We start from the raw sequence: 19,900 nt of genomic DNA, 5'->3' as shown, positions 1-19,900 counted from the left end.
ATATAAAATACACTCAAAACAGTAAAACCACTATCAATACAATACATCATCATCATCATCACCACCACTATCATTGTTACAGCAGACCTTTGTTACAGCACTTTGGAAAGTCACCTTCATAAATAATAAAAATAATGAAATGAAATAAAAAGCAATAATAAAAATAATGAAATTCAATAAAAAGCAATAATAAAAATAATGAAATAAAAAAACAAAAATAAGTGTTATATATTTTTAAAAATTAGTGGAAAAAAACCAAGGCAGACCTGAAATGACTCACCTTTCCACCTCCTCCTTTTTCCAACTTTTTTTCTTCAACTGTTTTTACTTCTGCAAACCCCCTCCCCCAATGAACCTTACCAACCTCTCACTGTGGCTGTGGCTGCAGCTGCCGCTCTGGCTCCCTTTCTCCCTGGCTCTGCACTCCTACTGCCTCTTCTCCTTTCCCTGCTCTTAGGGAGGAGGAGGAGGAGGGCGGAGGGCAAGGTGGAGCCTGCTCCAGGCCCACTGCAGCCCCTGGAGCCCGGCTGCACCGGGCCTCCTAGATGGGCGCCGCCATTTTGTTTTTCAAAATGGCGGCTGAAGTCTCGCGTGACCTTTGCCATTCTGAGGTCACGCGAGACTTCGGCCGCCATTTTGAAAAACAAAATGGTGGCCGGAGCAGCGCGAAAACGGGGGAAATCGGCGGCAGGACTGCGCAGGGGCCGGCGGGAAGGGCTTGGCGGGCCGGATCCGGCCCGCGGGCCGCAGGTTGCCAACTCTTGGACTAAATCATCATTTAAAATTTATATCTTTACAAATAGAGGTGGGCTGTTTCTAACTCTCTTATAGCAGATTGGGTGGATAGGCCTGCCGGAATAAATCCATCTTAAGTCCTTTCTTAAAGGCATCTAATGTGGTAATGAGACGGATCTCCTCTAGCAAGCCATTCCATAACTTAGGAGCTATAGCATTAAATGCCCTGTGGGAAGTTGTTGTTAACCTGGTGTTTACAAACAGGATTTAGAATAGAAAGTCTAAAATGAAGAAACGAAAACATCACAACAAAACAAAAGAAATGCTGCAACCCACAGAAGTGACCATATTTCTATAGTGTTGCTGTGAAAAGGAAAAAACAAACAAAACAAACAAAACTTTTTACCAAAAAGCAAATAATTATATGCTGTTTGGGGTGAAGGCTGTCTCATGTCTGCTTAATCATGCAGTAAGTTACATGATTAAACCAGAAATGAATGCGTTTCAAAAAATTTCATGCACCATAGAAATCACAACTCCAAGTGAGGAAAAGCACATGCCGTAACTTCTCTTCTTCGTGTCTTTTAGATTGTAAGCCTGAGGGCAGGAAACCGTCTATTATCCCCTCTGTTCTAAACCGCTCGGATTCCCAGTGATTGGGCGGTATATAAATAAATCCTATTATTATTATTATTATTATTATTTCTGTGGGAGGTGGTAAATGGAGTCTTCAAACAGCTTTTTTTCCTCCTTTTTGTAAGCAGACATTTTCCCTTACCAATCACTTGTTTACTGTTTGCTCTCAAAGGAAATGTGTAAACCTGTGTTTCCATTGCCTAGTGACAGCAGCAAAAACAAGCACAAGCAGCTAATAGCAGAAGCCTTGCAGGTGAAATGTGCAAAACGTTACGTCACTGGTGGTGCTGACAGAAGTTTAGACGAACAGAAAAGCTATCATTTTATAATTTCACTGCCAGGGGCACAGGATCCATATCCAGAAGGTTCAGATGGAATCTTTGAAAAGACCATAGGATAAGGCAGACTGATAGCACAACAGCTCAACAGAGTGATGGTGACCTCTTCAGCTGAAGTGTGGTTTGGTGTTTCTGTGAAGGCCTATGCTCTACCTAAACTAGGCTTTCTGTTTCAGATTGTTCTGCTTAAATCATCATAAATAAAGATAAGATCTTGGCAAAAATCCTTGGAACCTTTTATTGCAAATGGGGGGGGGGGGGGAAATCAGCTTTCCAAAGTAAATTAAATATACCAAATCTTTGCTTGGTAGTGCTTCCATTCCAAACATTAACCTATACTAATGAGCTTTTCAATTAAAAAAAAAGCTTGACAAGAATGCAATAATATGATCCCTGAAGATGGGCTACAGTTACTTTCATTCTCTCTGAAAATAAATATAGTGAACAGAATCTATAAGAAACAATCCAAAGCTGGAAAACTGAGAAGTCTCATTGCACCAAGTCATCCTGCATTTGTCCACTATGGATGCACCCATTATTCAAAGAAATTAACAGTGAATCACTCTTCAAAACATGGAAAACTCATGACGTTTATAAGATAAGTGACCTGATTCCTAAGGAGCCCTGGTGGCACAGTGGTTAAATGCTGGTACTGCAGCCACAGTGTTGAGTTCGATTCCAGGACTCCAAGGTTGACTCATCCTTCCATCCTTTTGTAAGTCGGTAAAATGAGTACCCAGCTTGTTGGGGGCAATTGACTAACACATTGTAAACTATTTAGGAGTGCTGAGTTCACTATGAAGCAGTATAGAAATGTAAATGCTGTTGCTATTGCTTCCTGGTTGGTCCTGCTTGTCGATAACTCATCTGTGACAGAAATGAAAGACATAGCCATGTTAGTCTGGATTAGTATGCAAAGGGATCTTGTAGCACCTTTGAGACTAACTGAGAGAAAGAAGTTAGTAGCATAAACTTTTGTACAATTAAGTCTTACTTCATCAGATGAATTTGATGAGGTAGATTGAAATCTATGAATGCTTATGCTATGAATTTATCTGCCAGAGAAACAAAGGAACTGGTTTAATTTGCTGCAAGTACATTCTTTGCAAAATCTAGGAGGTTCTCCTCATTCAGTCACAATGTCTGAAGACTTTTGCATAGTCCTTACAAACTCTGTCAGAGGCATGGTGTCTAGAATGGCCTTATCCAGGACCAATTTAAAAGTTTTGATGAAATAAGGAGAGCTTTGGAAACTCATCTTGCAGCCTAAATAACTGGAAAAAACTGGAGGAGCATATTGCCTCACATTTCCTTTAAAGCTATTTTGGAACCCGTAAAAGAACATGTCTAAAAAACTGCTTATACCTGACACCTAACACTGTTTCAGTCATCTTACATTCCTTTTGCTGTTGGAGAGGGTGCAATCAAATAAGAACACTACTTCATCTCTGATAACCAAATAACTACTTTTTGCATCGGATATTAGACTATGGGGTGGACTCATATAGAATGATTGAAATGTCCCTGATTTTGTTCTTTCTGTTTTTATACTGGGTTAAAATAAACTGACCTGAGGAACTGATATAAAAAGTCGCTGATTATTCCAGGATTCTGGAACAGAATCAAAATCTGTAATCAGTCCGGATGAGATGTACATTAGACAAATTATATATGGCAATAGACATTTTTGTTGTCTCTTTTTGTAGATTAAACATACGTATTCCACTGTGGGTATCCTTACTAAGATTCTTAGTGACTAGGAGTTAGAAAGCAATTAATTTTTATAGTGGAAAAAGGTATAAGATGTGGCACTGAAGGCAAGGCTAACAAAATTAAGAAGCACCTTAATGGGAGAAAAAGAAGGCACACTGAATGAAACATGTTGTTGTGTGCCTTTGTTTCTGATTTATGGTAACTGTAAGGAAAACCTACCATGGGGCTTTCTTGGCAATATTTGTTCAGACCGGGTTTCCCATTGCTTTCCCTTGAGGCTGAGAGCATGTGACTTGCCCAAGGTCACCCAGCGGATTTCATGGCTGAGCTGGGAATTCAACCCTGGTCTCTAACACTCAAATCATTATGGCATGCTGGATCTCTTACTGAAACATAGATGCTATTGAGCAAACATTAGATGTGGTTGCTTTGGCCTGACTCATCCATATTGGAGATTCTGGAAAGACTTGTTGAATGTGACTTAAGTTCCTTTGTGATTACACTCAGACAGGATCACTCTGTTATGATGCACAAATTTTTTTAAAAAGACAAACATGAAAATGACACTGTGACAATAGAATGGCAACACAAATTCTGTAAGAATCTTTGATCTTGTGAATGTATTGTAGAGAATGTTGATTTTTGTGTTTTTCTGGATGTCTATTCTCATTTTGTTGAAAATTGATTTTGCTTACTGTTTATGTAATTCAGTAAAGCATTTCATATTATTTTAAAGAAGAAGCTGGAGCCCACACCTTCAGGGAAGCTGTACCATCTGATCTACAGTGCCAGTCTCCTCTTTACAGGTATGCAGGGTCTGCAATTACTCATTGATCAACTAAATATTTTATGCATTGCAGGAGATATTAAGCCAAAATATAATAGATGAGAATAATCCTCTTTAATTTGTTTTACTCACTTTTGAGGTTATTTGAAGAACGTGCGGGGAGAAATCAACCTGACCTCCCCCTATGACTGCATCCACACTGGAGAAATAATCCAGTTTGACACCACTTGAACTGCCGTGGCTCAGTGCTGTAGAATTCTGGGAATTGTAGTTTTGTGAGGCATTTAGCCTTCTCTGTCAGAGAGCTCTGGTATCAAAACAAACTACAGTTCCGAGAACCCCATAGCATTGTGTCATGGCAGTTAAAGTGATGTCAAAGTGGATTGTTTCTTCAATGTGGCCGCAGCCCACATCTGATATTTGCTTCCCAGGAAGATTTTATGAACACATGATAACCTTTTCAAAAGCTATCACGACACATACTCTTACTTTTATACAAGAGTGTCTATCAATTAAGATAATACTTTCAAGTGTTCAAAGCATTTGGCAAATACTATCAGTTTGCATTCCTTATGACAGTACTGTAAGGTAAGAGTCCAGCAGTGTGAATGACTATATCATCTCATAAGAACCTGTGTGAGCTCTGCAGCCTTCATGAGTAGCCCTTCTCTAAGGGTGAGGATGCAAGAGTTACTTCTTGGTGGCTGCTCCTGGGTGGTAGGACATCCTTCATGGTGGGGCTAGACGGCCCTATTCTTGCTGTCCTTTCTTTGACAGGAAAACGTTTATTCTTACAGGCATTCTGTCTGTGCCTTCAAGTCACCTGTTGACTTACAGTGACCCCATAAATTTCACAGGATTTTCCCAGGCAAGGAATACTCAAAAGGTGGTTTTGGCAGTTCCTTCCTTTGAAGCTTAGCCTACAGCACCTGGCATTCCTTGGCAGTCTCCCATCAAAGTACTAACCAGGGCTGACTCTGCTTAGATGCCAAGATCAGGCCTTTAGGGTATTTAGGCATTGGAAAACTGTTTTTAAAGAAAGACCATTTTTAACTGCATGCTGTTTTCCTTTAAAATTGTTTCGCATCTTTATTTTTAATTTGAAACTGTTTTAATGTCACCATTTTGTCTGTCATGTCATATTTGTTTTAATTTTGTAATCTGCTTTGAGTCTTTTAGTTGTGAAGAAAAGGCAAGAAAGAAAGTGAGGGATCTTCTTCTTCACTGCATATTGTAAGACTGAGAAGAATGGGTTTCCAAAGGCCAACGTATGAGTTCATGTCAAAAGCAGGGATTCAAGACAGGGACTGATCCTAAGCAGGATCTCAGTGTAGTAGTGTGTGAATTTTGTCTCCCACTCAACTGTCCTTTGCCCACCTGACTATGGCCTGTTACAGACTGCCAAAATAAAGCTGCTTTGGGTCTCTTTGGAGGTATGCTGTTTAAATGATGCATGCATCCTAAGAATCTGGAAGCTGCACCAAAGCTGCACTCCAGTGCTTAGGAATGGAGTGTGGCTTTGGCACGACCTCCGGACTCTTAGGACCCATGCATCATTTAAATAGCATACCTCCAAAGAGACCCGAAGCAGCTTTATTTTGGCAGTCTGTAACAGGCCTATGTGTGGGAGTGCAGGAAGATGAGTTAAGTGTTGTGAGCTTTCAAAGTGTGTTTGAGCATAGAACACAGGAACATACTATTTCTTTATTATTTGATTGTATCGCATGATCCTGTGATGTGGACTGACATTCTCTGGTAGTTAGTTTCAATTGAGCCATCATGTACTCAAGCTAGTTATTTAATGAGAAGCGTAAGTGTCATCAACAACGCCCTAAGCAGGTATAATAAAAATACATTCGAAGCTGCAAAACGTAATATGAGCACATCACACGATTCCTTTCCCCTCTTTATTTTTATTTCAGTTTACTTTTAGCTATATTAATGTTGTCTTTCAAAAGTCGATTGACTTAGTAAAAGTTCTGAAAGCACTGATACTAGACAACATGACAGTTTTCCAGAGCTTAACAGACTGTGTACTTGTTCCATGTTTTCCCAAGCTCTAAAGAGTTTTGCATGGCCCTTTTTGTTCCAATTCTGTCTTGTTAGCACAGCGTCTGACTGGGAGCAAGAAGTAGTCATGACCAACATTATGTCATCCCTGTTTATTTTTAAGCAGCATATGGGTCCATACAGAGTAAGAGCAGTAGCTGTACCTATGTCAAACCAAAGTTTTAACAAGACTAATCAGACTATAAAAACCTTCATTTACATATGCACATATACAGTGGGCCCTTGGTATCCATTGGAGTTTGATTTCAGGATCCCCCCCACCCTGGATACCAAAATCCATGAATGCTCAAGTTCCATTATGTACAATGGCATAGTAAAATGATGTCCCTTCTATAAAACTGCAAAATCGAGGTTTGTTTCTTGGAATTTATATATTTTAAAAATATTTTCAAGTCTTGGATGGTCGATAAAGAATCCATGGATATGGAGGCCTGGTGGCACAGTGGTTAAATGGCTGTACTGCAGCCAGTCACTCACAGACCACAAGGTTGTGAGTTCAATACCAGCCAGGGGTTCAGAATCAATTCAGCCTGGCATCTTTCCATAGATTACTAAAGTGAGTACCTAGCTTGTTGGGGGCCATTAGCTTACACATTGTAAACCGCTTAGGAAGTGGTTAAGTGCACTGATAAGCAGTATAGAAATGTACTTGATGTTTGATTTTAACTATATATTGAGAATTTCTTTCATAAAGGTGAATCTGTTCACTTTTTCATTAAAACTTTCCCTTGACTTATACATGAGGTCGACTTGTACACATGTATATACAGTACTTGGATTATGGTGATGTTTATTGGCTTCCCTGAAAGCCTTACTGTCATGATTCGGTCTGACTTTACGTTATATCCTTTGACTGATTTTGCTATATCTGTGCTCACTATTACAGTGGAACCTCGGGATACGAAATACCCGGGTTACGAATTTTTCGGGACCCGAAAAAATCCAATTGGAAATTATTGATCCGGGTTACGAACGTTTTTTCGGGTCCCGAAAAAACTTTTGGTGCTTTTTGCCGCGATTTTACACCAAATCGCGGCTTTTCCCCATTAGCGGCTATGGGGATTCGGCTTGCGAAAGCCGTTCGGGTTACGAAAGCGGCCGCGGAACGGATTATTTTCGTAACCCGAGGCTCCACTGTATTGCTATTCCATTTTTCCAAAATGTCCCATTCCTGTCCATTTTAGCTCATTCACTCCTAGTATTGCTGTGTTTATACATTTCATTTCCTTTTTTACTATGTCTAGTTTCCCTTGGCTCATGCTTCTCACATTCCATGGAGCTATAAGATGAACCTATAACTAAGGCCATTAGTGGGGGAAATCTGATACAAATACCCATAAAAACTGTCAAACAAACAAAAACTTGGAGAAATCTTCATTGACAGAATGATAGATAAGTCTTCTGGAGGGGCACTTCATGAAGTAAGATGGGCTAGTGCCAATATGAAAAATCAACCATATACTCAAAACATACAAATTTCTTCTCTGAATTCAAGATATACCATTCATGTTCGGAAATGGTAAAATTCAGAATCACAGATTCCAGACTATTGTATGTAGGAATGGCACAAGACAGTCCTTGAGGTAGACAATATGGTGCCCTGCCCTTTATTCCTAACAAGACTGGCAGTTTAATCTTATTTTGATACTCGTGACAGCATCCTGCACCACACCTGAAGGCATCAGGCTAGCTTTGTGTCTGCAGAACAGGTTGCCGATGCACAAGGCTCTGTCTTTCAACACCTTATTAATGCTCCCTGCCCTCTGGCAGTTGTCACTTGAGGTAACCGCCTTGCTGTCTTCCCTCATGCCAATTTAAATTTGCCAGCTTAAATTGCCCTGCCCTTCTAAAATTAAAAACCATGGAGAGGGAGATAGGTTGCTTTTCTTATCCCAACAAAGTATAAAAGTATGTGTATCCACATTCTCCAGTTCTGATTTAGGGAAACAAAATAAGTAAGCTCTCAGTACATAAAATAATTAATTATAATTAGTGGAAATAGTAAAGCTGTGTTCAGATGACATAGAATTCATGATACAATGAGGGAATATAGATTCTTATATTTTCTTGTGTGTACATCCAACTGCTAGTCCCCAGAGTAGACACATTAAATGAGTATGATCTACATAAATAGTGTTTTTCTATTCATTAATGGTTTCAGTGGGTCAATTCTTGTTGGTTCTAACAATTTGCTATAAGTCCTGGTTTTAAACATTTTTTAAAATGTTCAAACACTTAAAAATACAGTCAGTAAACCATTACCCCTTTCAAATTATTAACAATTCGCAGTAAAGCAGCAGAACAGCTATAGTCATTCTTGCTTTGACCAAGACCCATTCACATTGAATAATAATAATAATAATAATAATAATAATAATAATAATATCTTACTTTCCTCTCAAAACTGGGTCTCAAATGTTAAATAATAATACAGTGCAATTTAAAAAGTTAAAAAAGCTCTTCAAAACATTTAACAATACAGCACTCCCTAGTGTCAGAAGCTAAGCCTTTCAGCTTGCCTGCCATGACTGATAGGATCAGGTTTGCCTGCCATAGTTTTGCTTACTTATAACATATTATTAGTAATATGGATGATGAGACACATAGTTTTTTGTTTTGGTTTGGTTTTTGGTTTTTTTACTGCTGAAGCCTGGCTATGTTGAACTGAAGTGTTCTTGTTCATGAAACCTAACCAATTATTTAAGAACTTTCTGTTTAAAAAGCCTGTCTGAATAAAAATGTTTTAGCCTGCCATCAGAAGAACAATAAGGAGGGGGCCATTCTGGCCTCTCTAGAAAGAGAGTTCCAGAGTCTTGGGACAGCCACTGAGAAAACCCTCAATGAAGGCAACAGCAGAGCATGAGGGTTATGTGCATGCAGCAAGTTGAGCAGCCCACCACCACCACCACCACCACAACAACAACAACAATAATAATTTTACCTGCCCCTCCTCATGGATTGAGGTGGGGAACATCAATAATGAACAGATAGACAACATCAGTTCAAATACACATCAATTTAAAATGATAAATAACATATACACATATTAAAACGATCAACATTTAAAATTCACAATTTAAAAATAGTCGGATAAGGCTGCTGGAAGAGACTGGTCTTCAATGCTGTTTTAAATTCGGACCACATACGCAGCTGCTGAATCTCTTCTGGCAGGTCATTCCACATTCTAGGGGTGGCTGAAGAAAAAGTCCTGTGGGTCACAATTTCTAACCTAGTCTTGGCTGACTGGCGTAAATATCCACCAGAATACCTGAGTGTATGGGGTGGATTGTATGTCAAAAGCTTGCATGTCAAAGGTAGCTTTGGTGTAGCAGGCTAAGGGGCAGAGAAAATCTATTACTTGTATAACCTACCATCTCAGAGGAACCCAGCAGGCATGCTTAGAAGTGCAAGTAGCTGTTGTTTTAGCCAGATGCAACTTCTCCAACTGACAATTGTGTAAGTTTGCTTGAAGTCTTCAGAACCCAAAGCATATGAAAGTGTACTCATTAACAACAAAGGAAAAGTGATAAAACAGTAACAACAGGCAACATTCAGTGCCTTATTATTCTTATAATTTTAAGAAGACTTCATTTTTCTATTAATTGATTATTGTGTTGCTTGATCATCTACCTTTCATTAAAATATTTCCCTATCTAAATTATCTATGCCATTATGCCTCTGAAAAAGTCTATCTATTGGCAAGTCAGAATTGGGAATTTTTAACAGGAACCCAACATTTTATTAGGGAAAGGACCAAAAATATGGAATTGTATCTCCTTTGTGCATATTGAATTTTCATGGACATATTGGCCTGTTACAGACAGCCAAAATAAAGCTGCTTCGAGTCACAGTGGAGGTATGGTGTTTCAATGATGCATGCGTCCTAAGAGTCCAGAAGTCGCACCAAAGCCACACTCCAGAGTGGAGCGTGGCTTTGGTGTGGCTTCTGGACTTTTAGGACGCATGCATCATTGAAACACCATACCTCCACTGTGACTCGAAGCAGCTTTATTTTGGCTGTCTGTAACAGGCCATTGTTAAAGTGCTCATTTGTTGCTTTGTAGCACATAAAGTGGCTTGTGGGATAAGTTTGTTTTTGCACACATGCCATATGTTAAATAGCTCAGTGGTGCAGCACTTTGTTCAAATACTATATAGATTCTTTCTGTTCCAATGCTAAGATACATACTTAAGATGTGCTATTAAGTTTGTTTGGTTAATCAGAATTTTCTTACTTTTACATAATAACGACAAAATTAGATATTGTTAAATCATTTCTCAGACCCTGGAATGCTCTGACTTTAAATCTTGTTTTTCTATCCATATTAGGCGAAGATGCAGAAGACCTCAAAGTCAAAGGGCCAGAAGCAATAGAGCCAAGAAATTCCATCTAAACAATAGGAAGAACATCTTGAAGGTAAGTGCTGTTCAACAGTGGAACACATGGCCTCAGAATGTGGTAGAGTCTCCTTCTTTGGAGATTTTCAATTCTGTTGATTCTCTGAATCTATGAAATCAGAATCTCTGATTCTGTGAAATCCGAATCTCTAATTTCTATGAAATCAGAGAAATCCACAATAAGGGGCAAGAGTCTAGAATCACCTTGAGTCATTCAGCTTTGAAACTAGATAATAAGTTTTTCTAATATCAAGTATGGTGGCTTGGTGGATAAATGGTTTCCCAGCATAGATGGATAGGATTAAATTGCTTTAGAAGGCCTCCAATGTTGCACTTAATGGTATTATCCAAGATTAAAATAACAGCACATAACTTGATTCTCATTAACATTGGCTGCTTTGTATTACAATCACTTAACAGAATAGAAAAACACACCCAAGTTTACTTGACTGCTATATATGTAATGAGTTAATCTCTTAGTTAAGAGAAATTGAGTAGAACTAGGATGCTCACCCTCTACCTTTTAAATTCTAATTACAGACTGCCAAAATAAAGCTGCTTCTGGTCTCTTTGGAGGTATGCTGTTTAAATGATGCATGCATCCCAAGAATCTGGAAGCTGCACCAAAGCCATGCTCCAGTGCTTAGGAATGGAGTGTGGCTTTGGCGCGACCTCCGGACTCTTAGGACCCATGCATCATTTAAATAGCATACCTCCAAAGAGACCCAAAGCAGCTTTATTTTGGTAGTCTGTAACAGGCCATAGACTTTTTTTTCTTAGCCAAAACCTGGAATTTTGACTGTGTGCAAAACCTGGTCAATCTTACCAGATATTATCTATTCTACTGAGATATTAATAGATATTAACTCTTCTATTTCATCTGCAAACAGGGATATCAGTTGAAGGTAAGTTGAAGAGAAGGAAAGTCCACAACCTCACACTTGTAAAACCATGACTAATAAATGGAACTGTATTAATTCTTACTAGCCATTTTGCTTCTTTGCAGTCTTTAATCATCCCAACAACTGCAGCTAAACACAAAACACACATGCACAATGTATCCATAAAAATTACAATTATTTTTACTTCTTGAGGATAATCAGGAATTTTAAAAAAATAATGGCACAACCTGTGAAATATAACAATCTAACTAGCTGTGTTATATAAGAGGATTGGCAGAAGAGAAAAATACTTCTTGCTGCTTCATTAAATGATAAGGAAGAGAAGGATGCTTCAAAAACATGTTAGAAGAGAATAAAGATTCAAGATATGGTTTGGTGTAAGGCAGGGATGGTGAGAGTAAAGTCCGCCCTCTGTATCCACAGATTCTTTATCCATGGATTCAACCATCCTGGGCTTGAACATATTCCCCCCAATGAGCAAACCCCTCAATGAGCAAACCTTGATGTTGCCATTTATGTAAGGGACACCATTTTATTATGCCACTGAATGTAATGGGAGTTGCACATCCAGATTTTGATATCCACAGGGGGGTCCCATAACCAACCTCCAGAGGATACCAAGGGCCCACTATACCACCTATGATCCTTATGTCCACGTCTGTTTCTGAGCCCTCAAACACATACCTGATTTGGCAGGGACTGTCCTAATGAATCCTCTGTCATCCCATTTTTTCAGTTGTTTTTAAAATGTCCCAGTTTTGTTCTCCCACTTTCCCATTTTCTGCTCTGTTTACATCAACTGCTGCTGCAGCAAAAAAATGCAGAAGTAGTTTACGCTCAGGTAACTCATTGGAGGGAGAGGAGGGGACAGTTTTGTCCTTGTCAGTAGGTTCAGGCAAAACCAAACTGTTGTACCCTTTCCCAGTCTGCGAAATGCAATCACCTCTCATTTTCAACTGGTTTTACTCAAAATGCCCACCTGTGACCCTAGATTGCAGGGTGGGTACATTTTTTGTCACCCACGGGTATTTTTGACTGGTTTTTGAAGACCCTCTTGGTTTAGAAGAGAATTGTTCTGGACTTAAAACACCACATAGGAAGGCACAAAAACGTCAATATTGTCTTCCACAGGCTCAAAAGAGTGAATGAGAGTCATTTTAAATAATTTTTTTGGGAAAAATAACTGGGTGTGGTATGCCCTCCAAAACTGAATGAGGGGCATGCGAAAACCCTGGTAGTTAACCCATAGCATAGGGCCTTCTAAGGAGATTATCAGACACCTGAAAGTGATGGGAGCAAAGAGGGACACTCCCATCACAATTGTGTGGCTAAGGAAAGAATATCACACGCTGTCTTGTGATGTTTCCATTATCTTGTCTTTGTCCCGTTCGTGGAGAGGAATGCTCCCATTGCTTTTCATTAATGGGAAACCCGTTAATGAAAAGTGATGAGAGAATTCCTCTCCACAGACAGGACAAGGATGGGATAATGGTGACATTGTGCGATGTCATCTGATATTCTTGCCCCAATCGCACAGTTGTGACAGGAGCCTCCTGCTTTCCTCCCGTAACTTTCAGGTGTCTGATAATCTCCTTCATCTTTTAACCAAACATCAAATATATCAGGGATGGGGAGCATGCAGCTTTTCCAATGTTGTTGGACTACAGTTCTCATCAGTCCCAACCAGCATGGTCATGGTGTGAGTTGTAGTCCCCAGCCACCTTAATCTGGCCTTGACCATGCTCATTAATGGAGAGGGAGATTATGTTTTGCAGAAGGAAATGGAAAACTGAAGAAGAGAGGGAATAAAATGGAAGTGAGCCTACTTTTCTAGGTAGAACCTTCAGTAAAATACTACACAATACACCAACTTGATACAGGCTGCATTTGGTTAAACGGGGGGAAAAATCAGTAACAGCATGCTGCTCATTCAAAAGAACTTGAATTCTTATTTGCCACATGCTTTCCTTTAGTTTGCACATAATATATTATATGTTTTTTTTTAATCTAAAAAAATCTAAAGGATGAATTTACTCTTCAGAGTTTTCCAGAATTATCTAGTTCTGCCACTTAAAACAAGCAAATAATCCCAATATCACATAGGCAGCTCAAGTATGAAACTGTTTTTCTATTTCAGGGACTCCAGTGTAAGCATAATCAGGAACATGTTCTGTGATATTAGAGTATTCCTTTGATGGCAACACAAATTAAATTTAGCTCGAGTTACATAAAAAATAATAATAACCTTAACACTTTTAATCAGCATAAGAGGTTTATAGATCCACAAGTGATTTAAAGGCTGTTGGCCTGGGTAGTGATGCATTTGCAATATTGTGCATTAGTCAAATCGCAGAGATTACAGAGAGGGGGAAAAAACTCTCCAAAACAGAATAAATGAAATTATATAAAACAATAAGAACTCTGAGATCTAAACAGCAGGAGAAGAGTTCAGCTTTGACTCTGGACTGTAACAGTTTAACTCTATAATGATATGGGACAAGGATTTCATCCTATATGGATCAAAAGTGATAGAGGCTGGAAGTCTGACTGTCTGGCTAATACAGTGGGATTATCCAGCACATTGGAAAACAGATTGCAGTGGATTTTATGCAACGTTAACTTATTTGACCCAACAAAGTGCACAGAGAAAAAGCAGCCCCGTCATCACCTCCCCCAAGCAACCCACAAAACACAGCTGTTGATTCCTCAGAGTAACACAAGACAACCAAGTTACTTGGCAGAAAAAAATAGATGAACCATTCACTTAAACAAAGATGTGTGATGATAACAAATTAAGACTGCACTCTTCTGCATGCTCAACTTTAGAAAAAGTTCCATGAAATGCACACAGGACAAGACAAAACCCCTCCATTGCTCTCAAATGATACTTCATAATATGTGGATTGCAAAACCAGAATATTAATCTGCATTGTTGCCCAGTCACATGGCCCTATATCTCCAGCTGTTAAATGCTCATTTTAAAGACAGATGGGTTATGTAAAGACTGTATTTCCCAGATGTTATTTTTATCATGGATTTAATTGCTAGTTGCAACAGGCTTGGAGTTGTACAATTCTGGACTGCAAAGGAAAATTTGTTTTATAGTAATAGTTTTATTTTAAAAAATACATTCATATTCAACCTACCTTTTAAGCCATGCAGCCCTCACCTCCCAACACAACCGGAGGAAGGGAATAAATGCTGATGCTATAGGAAGAGGACTGGATATGTCATTAGTCATCTCACTCCTACTCTCTGGGAATTCAGACATGGCCATATCACTTAGATGGCTTAGAATCACAGAGTTGGAAGAGACCCCAAGAGCCATCTAATCCAACCCCTTGCCATGCAGGAAGACACAATTAAAGTACTCCCAAAAGATGGCCATTCATCTTGTTTAAAAACTTCAGAGGACACTCTACTGCACCTGAGACAGCACAATCCACTGTTGAAACAGCTCTTACCATCAGGATGTTTTTTCTAATGTTTAATTGCAACCTCTTTTCCTTTAGCTTGAATCCAGGGTAGGTTTTTGCAGGGTAATCTTTGGAGATGCAGTTACAAGACACAGCTACATGTCACAATACAGGATCTCAGCCTACGACTCCCACTGGCTGTATTGTGGCTTTGGACCTTGCTAGTTTGTATAGAGACCCAGCTTTTTGTAAAGTTGAAGGATTTCATGGCCAGCATCCATAGTTTTTTGTGGGTTTTTTGGGCTATGAGACCATGTTCTAGAAGAGTTTATTCCTGATGTTTCGCCAGCAGCTGTGGCTGACATCTTCAGAGAATGCACTTTTTCTTATTGGGACTATAAGACATATGAACTTGCCCTTTTTCCGCCACATTCATCATAGCAGAGGATAATGGAAAGCATGTACAACTGGGTAACATCTTTATTCAGAATACATTCATTTAAGACTGAGGAATAATAGTTGATATACATACCATTGTTTTCAGAGTTTATAGTTTAAGTCCCACTTAACTTAGTATGTTTGCTATAGTTTTGTTTTGTTTTAAAAATGGAGTTTACAAAATATGTCCCAGATATCTGATTTCCTTCTTTAATACTTTCCAAAATGTTCCTGACAATTAAGAATTCTGCTAATCTGCACAGAACACTGTTCCAACAGTGGAAGTGTCAATAGAAGTGGCTGTCAAGTACCAATGATTATTACTTGGGGTGTATTCACACTAAATAATGGCATTAGTTTTGAAAATCTTTAATTTTTCTGGCTTCATGCTATGAAATTATGGGATCTATGATTTTCTAAGATAACTTATGAATCTCTGCCAGTGAGTAATATTGCTGGAGTTCAAGGGAGCAGACAAGGTAATTGTATATCCCTCACCATCTGGGCTTTATCCTGCCTATTCCACAAAGTGTTGCTGGGTGCTAAAATGGTAGTGTGTGCTGTAGTTTTGCATGTAAGGAGGCTGACTTCCAGTGTCCTATGCTCCAGTCAGCAAGTGGCCTAGGAAGCAGGATGTTGAAGTGTAAGAGCTGTCATGGGTGATTCAAACAAGATTATGAGAGAAACAAGCGACTGGTTATCAACTGGTCTAGAATTCATTACAGCAAGTCAATAGTCCAGATAAATAAGCCAGCAAGGAGTAAACAAGACCATAATCAGTCTAAGGTCAGGAAAACAGGAACACCAAAACTAAAATGGTTGCAACAACAAAGATGCTCTTGAGCTGCTGTGAGATTTATAGGTAGTTGTCTCAAGACACTAGGTGCTTAATTAGTCAATGTCTCCTATTTTACAGCTGCTGGAATTGGCACAATCTTACATTCTAATTTTGACAATCTGTAAAAGATGGCAGCATGTCTTCAGCATCATTCAAATCCTGCTGGAGAACAGGACCCCCTACTGCCTCAGACCCCAGCTGCCTGGACTTGGAGAGGCCACCAACATCAGGAGCTGTAAATTTCTGGCTGTCTGACTCCTCTGAGTCTGAATCTACTGGCTTCAGAAGGTGAATTATGACATCCAATGGGGTGATTGATTTATTAAGATCAGCAGCACAGCAGATGAACTTGTTTTTCTTTGGCCCCATGCCTCCAGCTTTAGAGGCTTTACACTTCAGTCTGTCTCAATGGTAACATGGCAAAATGACCTGTTCTCTTGCATGCGCCTTTCCCATTCCTGAACATCTTTGGGCTCTGTGTCTACATTGAATGAGCCTCAGATGTATTAAATTTCTACTCTAGATAGAATCGACCTTGACTGCTACTATTCCTTCTGTTTGCTTTCCTTGGGCCACAGTGTATACAATGGTTTCTTTACCCAGCCATGTAAACTCACCAATTTGGGCAACTATTTAATCTGACAATGGGAATTCTAGTCCATGTCAGCACACAATCCTTTGCCTTTTAAGATACCACAAGGCTCTTGATCATTTTTGCTTTGTTGTTGTTGTTATGTACCTTCAAGTTATTTCTTATTTATAGTGACCCTAAGGTGAACCTATCACAGTGTTTTCTCAGGCTGAGATTGTGTGACTCACTCAAGATCACCCAGTGGATTTCCATGACCAAGTGAGGAATCAAACCTTGGTCTCCAGAGTTGTAGTCCAATGTGCAAACCACTACACCATGCTGACTCTCTGTGCTACACAAAACTAATTTTGGTCTTTCTCCTAAAGGAGAAAACAGATGTTGGTAAGAGAGAAGCCAGTTTAAAAAAACAACAACTATTTTTAAAATAGTTGCTAGAAGAAAAAATACCCACATTTCTGAGTTCAATTTCAAATCATGAACGTTATCTTATACAATGTACAGACAATGACAAAGCTTGCAGCAGCTTAAATAACATGTTGAACAATGAAAGGTTCTTAGCCATATGCTTGCATGACAGGAAAACAAAGCACAGCACAAATAAGTCTTTTGTATGGGATTTTGTCATGATGTTCAGCTATTTCCATTCATAAGAGGGTTTTTTTTTTTTTTTGGATAGCATACAAAGTAGCTAGGACCTAAGAAGATTAAGTAAAAGGCAGAAATGGTTTTGGGGAAAAAATCACTCCCAAAGTATATGACATATGGCACATCTGTGGCCTCTGACCTATTTTCAAAACCCTTTGCAAGCAATCAAATGAGACAACTGGCTAGAGCTGTCTCCCCACTGGATAAAGAAGATGAGGAAGGAGAGAAAGCAAAGGTGGTGGCCTGCTTATTTTTGGTTCTGGTCCTACCTACTGCTGGCTTCTGCCTGCTTATCAGCATGCATTTTCTGACTGATTTCCCTGCAATATGCAGACCTAAACAGAAAACACCCCCTTCATCTAAGATACCTACAAAGGGTGGTTTTGTGCCATGAGAAATAGCATTAGAGTGCCATTCCAATGATCAACCCATCCTACAAACCTATATGATTTCTTCTTCAGATGGTGGCTTTATAAGAGTCTGGAAGCATTGCTCTTTTCTGAAAAACTTACACGTCAAACCAGCTTAGCTCAAGGACTCTCTAGAGACAATGCATTTTAAGAAATGTGGTATCAGTTTATTGCTTATTCAAGTAAAAGTAACTCTCCTTATGCCTCCCCCCCCCATCTTTGCTGAAATTCCAGAATCTTTCTGATCATTCATCCCATCCTCCCAAACATTTGCTGCCAACAAGCCAGTTTATTGAATTATTTCTTCTCCTTTCTAAAGATGCAAAAACTATCTTGGTACTGACAAAGTTGTTCACGTATAGGTTAATAGAACAGTGGCTTATTTTGTAATTTTGACTTTAAATAGTTGTTCTCTTTGAAATGTATCTTTAATGCAGATATAAAAATCTCCTAGAAACCAACTTTGTGTTATAGTTACTTGAACAACACTGAAAAATGACAACTGGATTTCAGGATAGTGAAACGTTATCACTTGATAAGTTATCATTCTAGTTGCTTGCATCGGACTAACTTAGGTGGAAAGAGAAAAGACACATTACAGTGGACCCTTGGTATTTGCTGTGGTTTGGTTCCAGGACCCCGCTGTGGTACGAAAATCCGTGTATACTCAAGTGTCATTAAATACGATGGTACAATAAAATGGTGCCGCATATATAAAATGGCAATATTTTGAAGGCATGGATGGATGAATCCATGGATAAAGAATCTATGGATATGGAGGGCCAACTGTATTTAATGATACAGTCCACTCTACTACAAATAACACTTTTACTTGAGGAGGCTTGCAGGTACAGTTGGAATTAATGTGGGGGATGAAGCACAATAAGTGCAACTAAAACTAAAAAAAAAAGGTTTTTGCAATAATCTAAGGTGAAAATGTCACTCAAAGCAGATTGGAAGACAGGTGGGATACAATTTCCTCTCAGTTTATATTCCCCTTCAGAAAACTTATACAGTACTTCACTTTCAAAAATAATATTCAGTAAAATGAAAATAATGCAATACAATACACTAAAATAGAAAACAGCATTATCAAATACATAAAACTATCTGATTTTAATAAAGCTGATTGAATAATTCCAGATTTAAATTTCAACAAATATTAAAAGGTCAACAACATGTTAACTTTCAAACTCTAGATATGGTGTATCATGTGACACAATACACAAGGCATTCCAGTCATCCATCCCATGGCAAACATGTGAGCCTCCATCATTCCAACAGGGCTCACAGTGAAAAATTTTTAAAGTGTAAAGTATTATGACATATTTAACTGACTAAGGGGCTGTGCAGACCGACCATTAAAGCTGGCCTGGGGGTGGAGTCGGGATGTGGCATCTACATGATACACCACACGGCGTGCAGCACCATGGTGTCCCTCTGGCACTGTGTCCACTTGACGCTGCACCAAAGGAACACCGTAAGGCTGTAGCACCAGCAGCTATAGCACCCTTTCCAGGGCACAAAAAGGAGCCACAAATAGAGGCTCTTTTTTGCGTCCTGGAAAGGTCAGATTGGGTCCACAGCATTCAGTTGCCGCGGCCCTGATCTGGCAAGGTTGGAGGCAGCTACAGGCTGTCTCTAAGATATTTAAAGTGCATAAGGGAATATAATGTATACAGAATTCCTAGATATGGATACCATGGAATTGGGATAAAACGCTACAGTAAAATAGATTTAGGAGCCAAACATATAAAGGATGCATGTTAGAAAAGTAGAATTATTAATGAAAGGGACTTGCATGTACCATTAACAACATAGTGAAACTACGGTAAATTAGTGTCTTCTTCAAAGTCTCAAAAAATGATACAGGCAAAAGGTTCTTGCTCATGCAGAAATGAAAGGGTTTGCAATTGTTAGTTACTCAAAGTTCTGCTGTGGTATAAACAGTTTAACTGCCAATTTTCCCCCTATACATTCAA

General features: G+C 39.1%; 1 long non-coding RNA gene across 1 annotated transcript in view; it reads left to right on the top strand.

Moving 5' to 3' along the window:
* LOC149315054 (uncharacterized) overlaps window positions 1-11,646 on the top strand; it is a 35,456-nt gene extending 23,810 nt beyond the window's left edge. Inside the window, exons 3-4 of the long non-coding RNA XR_016281154.1 lie at window positions 10,609-10,696; window positions 11,568-11,646. This is a non-coding gene — a long non-coding RNA (uncharacterized LOC149315054). The remainder of the gene's footprint in view (window positions 1-10,608; window positions 10,697-11,567) is intronic.
* Window positions 11,647-19,900: the final 8,254 nt, after the last annotated feature.

Source organism: Sceloporus occidentalis, unplaced genomic scaffold (genome assembly GCF_023333645.1).
Source record: "Sceloporus occidentalis isolate IW3139 unplaced genomic scaffold, rSceOcc1.0.p SCAF_4, whole genome shotgun sequence".
NCBI lineage: Eukaryota > Metazoa > Chordata > Lepidosauria > Squamata > Phrynosomatidae > Sceloporus > Sceloporus occidentalis.
Note: the sequence above shows the minus strand (reverse complement) of the source record. Positions and strands in the feature narration are given on the sequence as shown.